This window comes from Balaenoptera borealis, assembly GCF_965194805.1.
Source record: "Balaenoptera borealis genome assembly, chromosome: 16".
Classification (NCBI taxonomy): Eukaryota; Metazoa; Chordata; class Mammalia; order Artiodactyla; family Balaenopteridae; genus Balaenoptera; species Balaenoptera borealis.
The window spans coordinates 82,546,076-82,559,615 of NC_138872.1; the positions used below are offsets into that span (position 1 = coordinate 82,546,076).

The following is a 13,540-nucleotide window of genomic DNA, read 5'->3' on the forward strand; positions in this document are numbered from 1 at the left end:
CACCAGCGCAGCGCAGGCTCGGAAGGCGGATGTTGACGCACTTCCGGCTTTTGTGACACTCTGGGGTCTGGCGAGCGGAGGGCCTGGCTCCAAGTCCACTGCCCTTTGGTCCCCAGAGTCACCTCCCTTTTCTATCTCAGCACCCCAGGCTTCTCCGGGGTTCACGGTGAGACGGGGCTCCAGCCGGGGAGGACGGGCGGGGACGCAGGTGGATGTGTACGGCCGTGTTCCGCGATCCCCCTCGCCACGACCGTCCCCAGACGGGGTGGAGGGTCCGTGTCCCTGTCCTTCGTCCCAGCCTCGGCCGTAGGAAGCGCCGTCTCCCTGCAGATACAGCCTTGGATCCCTGGTTTCTGGACTGGGATGAGATACCTCTGGGACCGGGAGGAGGCAGCCTGCGTGCCCCACCTACGCCGCCTCGTCCTCGGTTTTCACCCCAAATGACCCTAGTCTAATTTCTGTGCTCCCCGATCGTCCTCCTTTGCTTTCCTTCTGGTGAAAGCTTGTCTCCTGGGTTCCTAGGGACCTCGCGGTGTAAAATGAGAAAGACCCTAGAGGCTACCAAGCTCCACGGTTTTGTTTTTGATTTTTTTAGTGGAGAAGTTTAAGACTCATAAGTGTTTGCAGATCATCTGCTCACCCCCAAATCCACCACCATTAATGGCAGTGATTAAAGAATGTTTGAAGCTTAGTGAATAAAGTGAGTTGAACGCAGTAGGAAAAGGTGACATGCACTTCACCCTCTTCCTTGCAGTTTCCGAGCTTCCTGAAAGCTTTTTTACAGGAGTAATTTGAGACACCAGGTGAATTTTTCAGTTGTGGGAGCCAACCGTGCTTGACTCAGGGCTGAGTAGTGAGGGGCGTCTGCCGTGGTGCGGCGGCAAGAGCAGAGCGCTGGGCCATTTGCCCACTGGGCACTGGCACCCTCTCTGCCACTGGTTAGCGGGATGCTCTTAGACAAAACACCAAGTCTCAAATTTATCCTAAGTAAAGTAAACTAGACTGCATATCTCAGAGGGCCCTTCCAACTTGGACATTCATCGATAGAGGGAAAGTAACTGAAAAATGCAGCTAGGCCAAACTTAATGCCCCATCTCCATTTTCTGAAGTGCCACCAGTATACACAAAGACACTGTCATTATTGAGAGAGGCTGTTAAGTAGCAGAGGACCAAAGAAAACACTTATACAGGCCTGTGCTACACAGATCATTTGCAATCAATAAATAAGTTGCGGAGAATATCTCGTAAGCAGATCAATGAAACCTTACTATTTGCTGGAGAAGTAGGTTGGTTACATACTGTAATGGGAGACATAGGTAACTTACCCATGGACACATTATTTACTCATGTATTTTAAACCTGTGCTGCTATAGTATTCCTCCCATTCTTACTCAGATGTCTCATAAGTAACCTGACAGTTGCAATAGAGTAGCATCTCTTAATTTCTAAATGACATGCCCTTCCAAGTATTGCAATACCAGGCCTATAATGAATTTGTTGAACTTTCTCCAAATGGGCAAAAAATGTTGACATTGCATTCATTCAAACAAATGTTTTTTAAAATATCTCCTGGTTGCAAGGAACTATGTCATGTGACTTAAGGGCCACAATGAAAGTAAAAGACAGTCTTTATTCTTGAGGAGTAGTCTAGTTGAAATAAGGCATGAAAGCATTAAAAATTAAATTTCAGGGTAAAAACTATCAAAATATTGCATACCAAACTGGAGACAGCTAGTGAGCTTAAAGTCAAGAGATGATTGAGTGCTGGAATCATTCAAGAAATGCAAAATAAAACCCAGTCTTTCTACTGCTACTTGCCTAGAACATGAGCAGGAAAACACTCCAGAAGGGCCTGTCCATGTCCTGACCTCAGCCCTGTATCTTTGAGTTTCACTCCCTTGGAGTCACTTCATTTTGATTCATACTGCCAGTGGGAGGGAAGGCCTCTAGGAATGCGTTATTCCCCATACCCCACCTTTAAATCTTTGATGAGATGTCAAAAACCAAGATTCCTTTTCCTTGATCTTAAAATACCTGAGAAAGAATGAGATTTTCGACAACATATCACTAAAAATGAAGGGAAATGAGCAAAGAAAATAAAATAGTTGGAAGGTGAAAATAAGAACGGCAACACAAATGATGACAGAATATAAATGCTATAAGATGGCTATCAGGAAAGCTTAAGTGGGTTTCAGTGTTTTTAAAAAATAAATACAAGTTTCAATTGTTTTCCCCTGTGCCCCAATGGATGGTCTTGTACACCGTACTTTGGTGATCACTTTCTAAGAGTATCTAGATGGCAGTGTAGCAGCATAGTTAGGACTCTGGACTTCAGACTTGGGTTTGAGTACTGGATCCACTACATTATGTTGTTAGACACATTTTAAAATCTTTCTCAGCTTTTAAAATAGGAATAATAATTGTGTACTTCATTAGGTTTCCATGAGACTTAAATGAGCTGTGTATGTAATGTACCGAATCTGCCTGGTACACAGCTAACATGAATGGCAGTTACTCAGCATTTACTATGTCACATCATTGGATCTAGTGACTTGTCTTCATGGATGAGGTGTAAGCAGCATAGCAACACCGGGTTACCTTTTAATACTGCTATTAAATTTTTCTACCCTGCAGGACAGCAAAAACTGATCTCATAAAACATCTAGGACAAAAAGGGAAGTCCTGCAGACAGACCCTGTTTGGATCAAGTGAGCCAGTTCTTTGAACCTGAACAATGACTGCTGAATCAAGGAATGCTACAGATTTGTCTCCCCGGGCTACCCAGGAGATGGAAGGCACAGTGATAGTGAAAGTGGAGGAGGAAGAGGAAGAAGATGAGGAAGACCATTTTCAAACAGAAATAAATAGCCTAGAGTCATCACCCCGATTTCTTAGTCGTTCCACAACTATGAACGAGAGAGCCTTATTATCATCGTATTTAGTGGCGTATCGAGTGGCAAAAGAGAAAATGGCTCACACAGCTGCTGAAAAAATTATTCTCCCAGCATGTATGGATATGGTACGTACCATCTTTGATGATAAATCAGCTGATAAGTTAAGAACTATACCTCTTAGTGATAATACAATATCTCGTCGAATCTGTACTATTGCAAAACATTTAGAAGCAATGCTTATGACACGGCTACAGTCTGGTATAGATTTTGCAATCCAACTTGATGAGAGCACTGATATTGTAAGTTGTCCCACACTCTTGGTATATGTCAGGTATGTATGGCAAGATGATTTTATAGAAGATCTGTTGTGTTGTTTAAATTTAAATTCACATGTAACCGGAGTAGATTTATTCACTGAATTAGAAAAGTGCATTGTTGGTCAATATAAATTAAACTGGAAAAATTGTAAAGGAATTTCAAGTGATGGAGCAGCAAATATGACTGGGAAACATAGCAGAGTTATTGAAAAATTGTTAGAAGCCACCCATAACAACTCTCTTTGGAATCATTGTTTTATTCACCGAGAAGCTTTGGTATCCAAAGAAATTCCGCCGAGCCTAATGGATGTATTGAAACATGCAGTGAAAATTGTTAATTTTATTAAAGGAAGCTCATCGAATAGCCGACTTCTTGAAATATTGTGTTCAGAGATTGGAGTGAACCATACCCACTTATTGTTTCATACAGAAGTTCGTTGGTTGTCTCAAGGAAAAGTATTGAGCAGAGTATACGAACTCAGGAATGAGATTTACATTTTTCTCATTGAAAAGCAATCGCATTTGGCAAATATTTTTGAAGATGACATTTGGGTAACAAAATTGGCATATTTAAGTGACATTTTTGGCATTTTAAATGAATTAAATTCGAAGCTACAAGGGAAAAACAATGATATATTTCAATATCTTGAACACGTTCAAGGATTCCAAAAGGCATTATTGTTGTGGCAGGTAAGACTTAAAAGTAATCACCCCAGCTACTACATGTTCCCAACGCTGTTGCAACACATTGAAGAGAACGTTATTCATGAAGACTGCTTAAGAGAAATAAAATTAGAGATATTAGTACATCTCACTTCTTTGTCTCAAACCTTCAATCATTACTTTCCAGAAGAGAAATTTGCATTGTTAAAGGAAGCTATTTGGATGAAAGATCCATTTGCTTATCAAACTCCAGAATCAATAATTGAGTTACACTTGGTGCCTGAAGAAGAGAATGAATTACTGCAGCTCAGTTCGTCATTCACACTGAGGAATTATTATAGGACATTAAGTTTATCAGCATTTTGGATTAAGATTAAAGATGAATTTCCACTGCTAAGTAGAAAGAGTATATTGCTATTATTACCATTCACATCTACCTATTTGTGTGAACTAGGATTTTCGATCTTGACACGATTAAAAACAAAGAAAAGAAATCGGCTCAACAGCGCACCTGACATGCGTGTTGCCTTGTCTTCATGTGTGCCTGACTGGAACGAACTCATGAACAGGCAAGCACACCCATCACATTAAGTACAATCTTTATGAAATTTTGTTTTTGTACGTTCTTAGGCACTTTTTGTATATTGTATTTAAATATTAATAAAATTATGGTTGGGATTTACTAGGTTTCATTTTCTTATATAGTAAGTATTGTTTCGTGAAACTTGTTTGTTACATGAATATGTGTGTATGTGTATGCAGAGTAATGATGTAAAATACATTTCTATGAATTGCTGTCAATTTGGAAAAATAGTGCTCTTAACACTCTTAGTTTTATACTCCAATCTGTCGCCCTGTCCACTGCTGCTGCCTTGCTTCTTTCAGGCAGAGCCCCATTCAGGTTCAGTTTCTCACCATTTATGTGCCTATGTGCTCTTCCTTGTCGGTTTTGTTTTGTTTTGTTTGTTTGTTTTTTGCCACACCACGCGGCTTGGGGGATCTTAGTTCCCCGACCAGGGATCAAACCCAGGCCCCCTGCAGTGGAAGCACAGAGTCCTAACCATGGGACCACCAGGGAATTTCTGTCTGTTCTAATTCCAGGAAGTGAATCTTGATGCTGATCATGGTCTAACACCATCCTCGTCGCTGGGTTTATTTATGCATGTGCAAGTGTTATAATTCTAGCTAAGGATATATGTAGGGCAGTCTATCAGGATATCTTTGTGAAGGTGTCCCTTGCTCTCAAGAAAGGACACAAGAGAAGATAATGATGATAGTGCCGTAGTTTTTGTATCTCCCCAAATCCCTCCTAAAAAACACACAGAGCACCATATGCTCCTGCAATCCCACTCCTGGGCATATATCTGGAGAAAACTCTAATTCAAAAATATACGTGTACCCCAATGTTCAAAGCAGCACTATTTACAATAGCCAAGACATGGAAGCAACCCAAGTGTCCATCGACAGATGAATGGATAAAGAAGGTGTGGTAGTTACATTCAATGGAATGATTACCCATAAAAAGAATGAAATTATGCCACTTGCAGCAACATGGATGGACCTAGAGATTATCGTATTAAGTGGAATAAACCAAAGACAAGTATCATATGATACCACCTATATGTAGAATCTTAAAAAATGATATAAATGAACTTATTTACAAAACAGAAATATACTCACAGACACAAAAAACAAACTTACCAAAGGGGATGGTGGGGGGGGGCAGGGGAGAGATAAATCAAAAGTTTCAGATTAACAGATACACACTACTATGTATAAAATAGGTAAACAACAAGGACCTACTGTATCGCACAGGCAACTATACTCAATACCTTGTAATATCCTACAATAATGGAAAAGAATCTGAAAAAGAATATGTGTCAATAGATAGATGTATGTATAACTGAAAAAAAAAAAACAAAGAGCAACTAGGATTGCAAAGCTGAAACCCATGGACATCTACAACAAAACCAGGTGGTGGAACCAGCAACAGTTACAAAACTAGCACGGTCTCAAGCAATTCTGTAAAAGGAAACAGAAGCAACAAGCATCTGACAGATTAAAGAACTGCAAATAGTCAACAGGTATTCCTGCAATATTTCAGTGAGCTATACTGAGAACAGCAGCTGAAACCAGGATGAGTTTGTCCATTTCTTTTTTTTCTTTTTTTTTTTTAAATTAATTTATTTTTGGCTGTGTTGGGTCTTCGTTTCTGTGTGAGGGCTTTCTCTAGTTGCGGCGAGCGGGGGCTACTCTTCATCGCGGTGCGCGGGCCTCTCACTATCGTGGCCTCTCTTGTTGGGAGCACAGGCTCCAGACGCGCAGGCTCAGTAGTTGTGGCTCATGGGCCTAGCTGCTCTGTGGCATGTGGGATCATCCCAGACCAGGGCTCGAACCCGTGTCCCCTGCCTTGGCAGGCAGATTCTCAACCACTGCACCACCAGGGAAGCCCTGTCCATTTCAATAGAGAGGAAGTGTTGGGAATTGGTGGTAAAGTCTGGGAGCAGTGTAGACTCTGTGAAATAGAATCCAAATTGACCAAGATGGGGACAAGAGAGATCAAGACTTATCTCTGTGTCCTTGAGGCTTGCTTTGCCCAGAATCAAGATCTGTTTGGCTCCTGTTAGTGAAAATTGGCCTTTGGCCAAGTTCCAGGTTTGTACAAGCACCATCCTGTGGACCATGGCAGTTTTTGTGGGGTCTTTTCTATCTAAAATCTTGCTTCTTCTTAGTCAAATACCTGCTTTCTTCATGTTTTCTCACTGTAAATTAAGACGTATGTATAGCTCACCAGCACAGTTTTTCACCAGGGACGATTTGGAATCACAATGGCCACTTTCAGGGAACTTGACGTGAACAAGGTTGTTCATTTGAGAAGTGCCTTAAACGAAAAGGGAAGAAACTCTCACGAGAGTTCTGGACTCGTGCAAAAGTGGTGGTGAAGCAGCTGGCCCTGGCCTCGCGGTGCTGAAATTGAGGATTTTTAACACGAGAGATGGAATTGGAGTTAGAAGGTGAGTGATGGCAGAAGGTCCCACAGATGAGAGTCAGGAGACCGAGTCCAGTCGTGGGCCTGTCACTCCCTAACTGAACTGACCCAGGTTTGCTGTGAGGCTATCCTTTTTATCTAAGGATGCTTTGCAAATGGTCTCTATACATTATATGGTGTAATGATTATTGTTATCATCACCAGACACTGACACTGTGTCTTGGGTGGGGGTGGGGGATGAGTCTACCGCGTGCGCAAACCCTTCTTACATTCTTACAGTTTCAGGTAATGACCAGGTCTGGAGTGTGACTATGGGAGCATGTATTGTAGGATGGAGGACAAGATACTGCAGGAGAAAATTCAGAGGACTGACAGGCCAGGATGTTAGAGAACCATTCATGTCTATATAGAAATTACCAAGAATGCAGACAGAACTAGTTTTAAAGAGTGATGGGCATCCAGGAGCTAAAATCAAGGAGAAATAAAATGATACACGGGCCAGTAGACCATAACAATGGGGGAGAGGAAGTAAGAGTGTTAAAATCTGATGACGATGCAGACATCCTTCCCCCTGTACCACACTGGCTCCCAGTTCCTGTTAGGTTTCTTGTTACTTTTTGGGAAAATAGATTCTTGTAATTCCAAAGGCCATCTGCCATGTAATCTGTCTCCAGTTTTTCTAGGTTTTGAAGTCAGGAGCTTCGGCTTTCTCCCTCACAAGGACTTTATCAGGTTCACCGTGCAGGATCAGCACCCCAAAAATTGTTCTCACTAGGTAAGGTTTTTGGCTTTTCTAGACCATAGCCTGGGGGTTTTGGTCCTCCCTGGTTTGTCATGACCCTCTGGGTTTGAGAAGGTAAGCAGGGTTACCATTGTGGATTGAGGAAAGAATCAACTATAGGACATTTCTCTAACGTATTTCCCTCTGGGACACATGAGATCTCCTCCCAAACTAACAATCTCAGTACTGATGCCCCACTGCTCAAGATTCACTCCCTAATCAACTGAGGGTGATGGCAGATACAAGGCAGCAACAAGCGCCCCTCTGTTTCGATATGGAAACAAAACCAGAAGCTGAGGGGGACAAGCATGGGAGAGAGGTAGGAGGGAAGGAAGAAAACTCACATTTTTCAAGTGCCTACTATGTGTCTCACACTACATTAGATGCTTTCATTTTTTTGTTTTCACAGCAACACAGTAGGAAGCTATTATTTTTGTATTTTTACAGGTGAGGAAAATGCTCAGAAACTAAGTAACTGGCCCACTGTCACATTTACCAAATGGCAGAGATAGGATTCAGACCAAGGTCTAACTGATGCAAAAGGCTACGCTGTATGGCGAGAAAGCACCTGGAAATTACGGTATAACAAGGACCAGGGAATACATAGTGATACAAGTCAAAAATCACATTACAACAATCTTCTAGACCATCGATTATCTCCATTTTTCTCATATACCATAGTTTAATTGATTAGTATATAACTTGTATGGCTTAGTGTATAACTGAAAAATCAATTGGGCTTATTACTGCTTTTAGTTTTATCATTAAAATAAAAAGAAATAGCTGAAGATCTGACATATGCAACTATATTTATTCATAAGCCCAGTCATTTCCTAGCCACTCATCTCTGCATGGAAGAAAAATAATGCCTCTTGATAAATAAATAAATACAGTTACAGTCACATTTTATGTCTGTGCCCCCTCCGCCCCAAGGTATGTATCTCCCAGAGATGTACATTATGAGGATGTACAGAGAAATTGGCATAAATAAGTAAACACACACAAAAATTAGTAGGAAGATAAGAGGAAAGATATGGGTCTTTGAGGAAAGGGAAAAAAGGGTAGAAAAGTAGGTGGAGAGCAGTTAGAAAAGTGAGACTTTGGAGACCTCAGGTTGGTAGCAGAACAAAGAACACTGTGACCAGTTCACAATGCCAGATCTTCAAATAGATCTTTAACTTTATGATGATTCCCAATAGATTTAAGAGAGGGCCCATGAGTCTCTCTCTCGTGAGGGAAAAAAGGTAATCAGGAGTCCCAGGCTGGGTTGCCAGAGCCTGATTTGTTCCATTGCTTCTGAGTATTCAATTTCAGCCAACAGGAGAACATCTCATCTTCAACCAATTTGAAGGATTCTGCACCCTTCCTGTTAAGCACGTAATATACCTTTTTCCCTAGGGTTTCTGCAGATATATATTTAGACTCTATGAAGCACTCAAAAAAATCAGAGGCATGATACTTGGTGTTCAAAACTTGCTTTCTAAGCTTGAGAGATCAAAACCACCCAAACAGGAAGGTTGAAGAGTACAGATTCTGAAGCCATTCTGCTTGGGATAGAATCCTGGCTCTAACACATGTTAGCCTGTACTTGAGCAAGATACTCAACCAAGTGTGTGCCTCAGTTTTCTCCTCCATAAAATGGGAACAATAATAGGCCCTACCTAATAAGGTTGCCATAAGAATGAACTGAATTTATACATATATGTGTGTATATATATATATGTGTGTGTGTGTGTGTGTATATATATATATATATATATATATATATATGGCACCTAGGAGAGTGCCTGACATATAGTAAGTGCTACACACATGTCTGAGAGAGAGGAAAGAAAGAAAGAAAGAAAGAAGGAAAGAAAGAAAATAAAGAAGGGAGGGAGGGAGGGAGAAGGGAGGGAAGGAGGGAGGAAAGAAAGAAAAAGAAAGAGAAGAAGAAAGGATTACAAATGAGTAATTTCAATTAAATGAGACACTGTAGAGCAAAGTGAGGTGGAACTAACCAAATAAGGCTTCATAGAAGAGTTGAACACAAAACAGACTATAAAATGAACATTCAGAACCATCCATATGAACACAGCCTATGAAAAGACCTTACTCAGGGGCTGTTTGGACAGAGTCACCCAAGCATCCCTTCTGCTATCTTTGCCTTTGAACTCTGTAAATTCCTGTATTCAGAGGAACTTGTACTTTAACTTAGTCTAATGTAATTGCTCCAACCATCCTTTCCCTCCAGTTCCAAATCCTATTTCAAGACTAACACCTTTACTTCTTACGTTTTCCTTTAGATTCCAAAATGACAAAAAGAAAGAAAGAAAGGAATGAAAAGGCTTCAAGGCAGAAAATGGTGGGAAAAAAGTGAAACTTCCAGGACATGATTAGGAGAAATCAAACAATATGCCAGTGATGATGGGCAAGGCTGTGAAAGTTTTGGCAATGTGCAGATGCTTACAGAGACACCTGGGAAAATAACCCAGAAACAAGATGTTTGTTGTTTTCATAAACCACACAGGGGAGAATGGGAAGAGCTTTGGCAGAGTTCTGGTGCCATCAGAAGACACATGCCAGAGAGAAGCCCTACCAGTGTAAGGAATGTGGGGAAAGCTCCAGCCAGAGCAGAGCTGGGAGTCCACGCCCAGGAAAGGCTCTGAGTGTGTGGTGAGCGCAGGAATAGTTTTAGTTCTGGCTCATGCCTCACCATGCCCCACACGAGGGAGAGGCCACATCATTGCCTTGACAGTGAGAAAACCTTACATGCACCACCCAGAAGGTGCATCAGAGAATCCACACTAAACCACAAAAGGTTGTGAGAGTGGCAAAAGCTTCATGCAGAGCTCAGCACCCTCATCACCACCAGGTGGCCACACTGAGGCGAAATCCCGTCCTTGTGGGGAGTGTGGGAAAAGCTTCAGGTAAAGCTCATGCCTCACCATGCACCAGCGAAACCAATTGTAGGAGAGACCCTACAGTGCAGTGGGTGTGAGAAGGCTTCCAACCTCAGCATAACTTTGTGATGCACAGGAGAGAAACCCTGCAAATCATGGATGTATGGCACCAGCTTGATTTTACATTACAGAATCTACCTGGGAGAGAAAACTTACCAGTGTCGTGCATAGGAGAAGAGGTTTGATGGCAGCTCTTATCGTTTACGTGAGATACCAGAAAACTCACAGCTCAGGAATGGTTTGACAAGGAAAAGTTCTATAAGATTAGAGTTCCTTGGTCATAAGCAACTACACTGGGCAAAGGAAAGAATCCACGACCCAAAGGTGACCTGTGAATAAAATACCACAGGAGCAAAGCTATCTATTATTTTCCTTTACCCCAGGATAAAGGGCATGGTGTTGGATAGATAGGCCAGGAACCCTCACGTACAAGTGTGTCTTCTCACTTCCCATTCCCTACCTTTACATTTCAGTCAGTGGGTTGGGGAGGGGGGCGAAATACTGAGCAAGCATCAGAGGTGTTGAGACCAAAATCCATAACCTGATACCCCAAGAGAAAAACACCCAAATACAATTTTACAGAGTTCACTAAAAAATGCAAATGAAATTTAATCATATAAAAACTTCGAGTGCAATCATATTAAAAGAAACACACATTAAAACTATACTGAGTTTCTTCTTCTGGCCCTGATGCAGTTTCTAGGACTGGACTGACTTATTGGACTCACTGTAAAAACTATCAAACTAGACAGAATATATGAAAAAATGTTCTCAGACCTTGGACAACAGGCAGGGCAGACCCGTGATCCCTGGGAAAAAGGAAACACATCAGGTGAGGCCTATATGGCCCTGACTTTCTAACTGGAGGCACTTTTCAGGCCCCAGTGCCGGGGAGGAGGACCCCAAACAGATCACAGCAGGCTCTCAGATGAGGAGACAGAGATTTGAGTTCAAGGAGGCAGAGGGAGCTGGGATTTGGGTAGCAGAAGCCTAGAGAGCCAGAAGCTGCACAGAGAAAAAGCTCTAGAAATCTCCATAACGGGTCCTCCTGAGTTTGTTCCTGGCAGAATCAAGCCAGGAGAAGAACAAGCAGGAAGCTGTAAGCTGAGTAATTCCCAGAGCTCACACAGAGCTGGGAGATGTTCATGTCCTGGCCAGCTATAATGGAGTCCTCACTGAACACCTGAGGCAGCCAGTAGAGATCCTACAAGGATAATGCCTTAATAAAAGGACTGAACCAGGCCTGGAGTACTTCAAGATTAGCTCAAGCTTTCAAGCCAAGATCACACTCTTCCAGGCGGTGATACACCCATACAAAGCTTCAAAGTAAGCCTTGAAAGAATCCAGGTGATATAAAAGTACTTTGAACTGTTGGCCAGGGGGAAATTTTTTATTATGGTAAAATACATGTAAAATGAAATTTACCTTTTTTTTTTTTTGAAATTTACCTTTTTTAATAATTTTTAAGTGTACAGTTCAGTGGCATTAAGAGCGTTCACGTTGTTGTGCAACCACCAACAGAGTCCATCTCCAGAACTTTCTTCATCTTCACAAACTGAATCTCTGCACCCATTAAACACCACCTCTCCATTTCCCCCTCCACTCAGTCCCTGGCAACCACCTTTCCACTTTCTGTCTCTATGAATTTGACTATTCTAGGTATCTCATATAAGTGGAATCATACAATATTTGTCCTTTTATGTCTGGCCTATTTCATTTAGCATAACATCCTCAAGGTTCATCCATGTTATAGCATTTGTCAGAATTTCCTTCCTATTTAGTGCTGAACAATATTCCATTGTATGTAGACTACCATTTGTTTATCTATTCATCTGTCCAGGTCACTTGTTTTCACCTTTTGGTTATTGTGAATAAGCTATGATGAACACGGGTGTACAAATATCTGTTTGAGTTGCTGCTTTCAATTCTTTGTGGAACTTACCCAGAAGTGGAATTTCTGGACTGTATGGTTCTAATGATTTTTAAAAGAAGACAACAAACTCTAACATGCAATGTAAACTTCATAATGTCTAGCATCCAATCAAAAATTAATAGATATGTAAAGAAGCAGGAAAATGTAATCCAAAACCAGGAAAATAATCAGTCAGTAGAAACAGATTCAGAAAGAACAGAAATTATGGGGTTTGGAGACAAGGACTTTAAAATAATTATTATGGGGTTTCCCTGGTGGCGCAGTGGTTGAGAGTCTGTCTGCCAACGCAGGGGACACGGGTTCGAGCCCTGGTCTGGGAAGATCCCACATGCCGCGGAGCAACTAAGCCCGTGAGCCACAACTACTGAGCCTGCGCGTCTGGAGCCTGTGCTCCGCAACAAGAGAGGCCGTGATAGTGAGAGGCCCTCGCACCGCGATGAAGAGTGGCCCCTGCTTGCCACAACTAGAGAAAGCCCTCGCACAGAAACGAAGACCCAACACAGCCATAAATAAATAAATTAATTAATTAAATTAAAAAAAAAAAAAGAACTCTGCCTACCACACTGGGATTATAATCCAAGATTCTGACAAAAAAACATGGCCTCATCAATCATGCTGAAGTCACTATCCCCTCAGGTTACATCAATAGTTTCCTAACTAACTCCTCTCCCTAAATCAACATTTGTAAAAAATAATAATAATAATAATTATTATTATTATTATGGATATGCTGCTCAAGGATTTAAAAGAAAGCATAAACATAATGAACAGAAAAATACAACATAATAAAAAGAAACAAATGGAACTTGTAGAGATTTTAAAAAGCACCAATATCTGAAAGGATCAGCAAGCTTAAAGAGTAGCAATAGGAACTATTGCTTATAAGACTTACAATTATTGATCTCCTCTCCATAGTGGTCTTTATCTCATAAACACTGGGAGACTGGAAAATTCCTCTCTTCCTTGTCCAATGTTCTAGTATAGCTCTTTAGCCTTCTGTTCCATGTAGCTTCAGATATCA

General features: G+C 41.5%; 1 long non-coding RNA gene across 2 annotated transcripts; it reads left to right on the top strand.

Moving 5' to 3' along the window:
* The first annotated feature begins 3 nt into the window (after nt 1–3).
* On the top strand, nt 4–12,000 carry LOC309613033. 2 transcript variants are annotated; one of them, XR_014235470.1, is made up of 3 exons: nt 4–166; nt 2,635–6,888; nt 7,538–12,000. It is a non-coding gene; the product is annotated as an uncharacterized lncRNA (long non-coding RNA). The 2 variants fall into 2 exon arrangements; XR_014235471.1 differs by having other exon boundaries at nt 2,635–6,015; nt 6,324–12,000.
* Nucleotides 12,001–13,540: the final 1,540 nt, after the last annotated feature.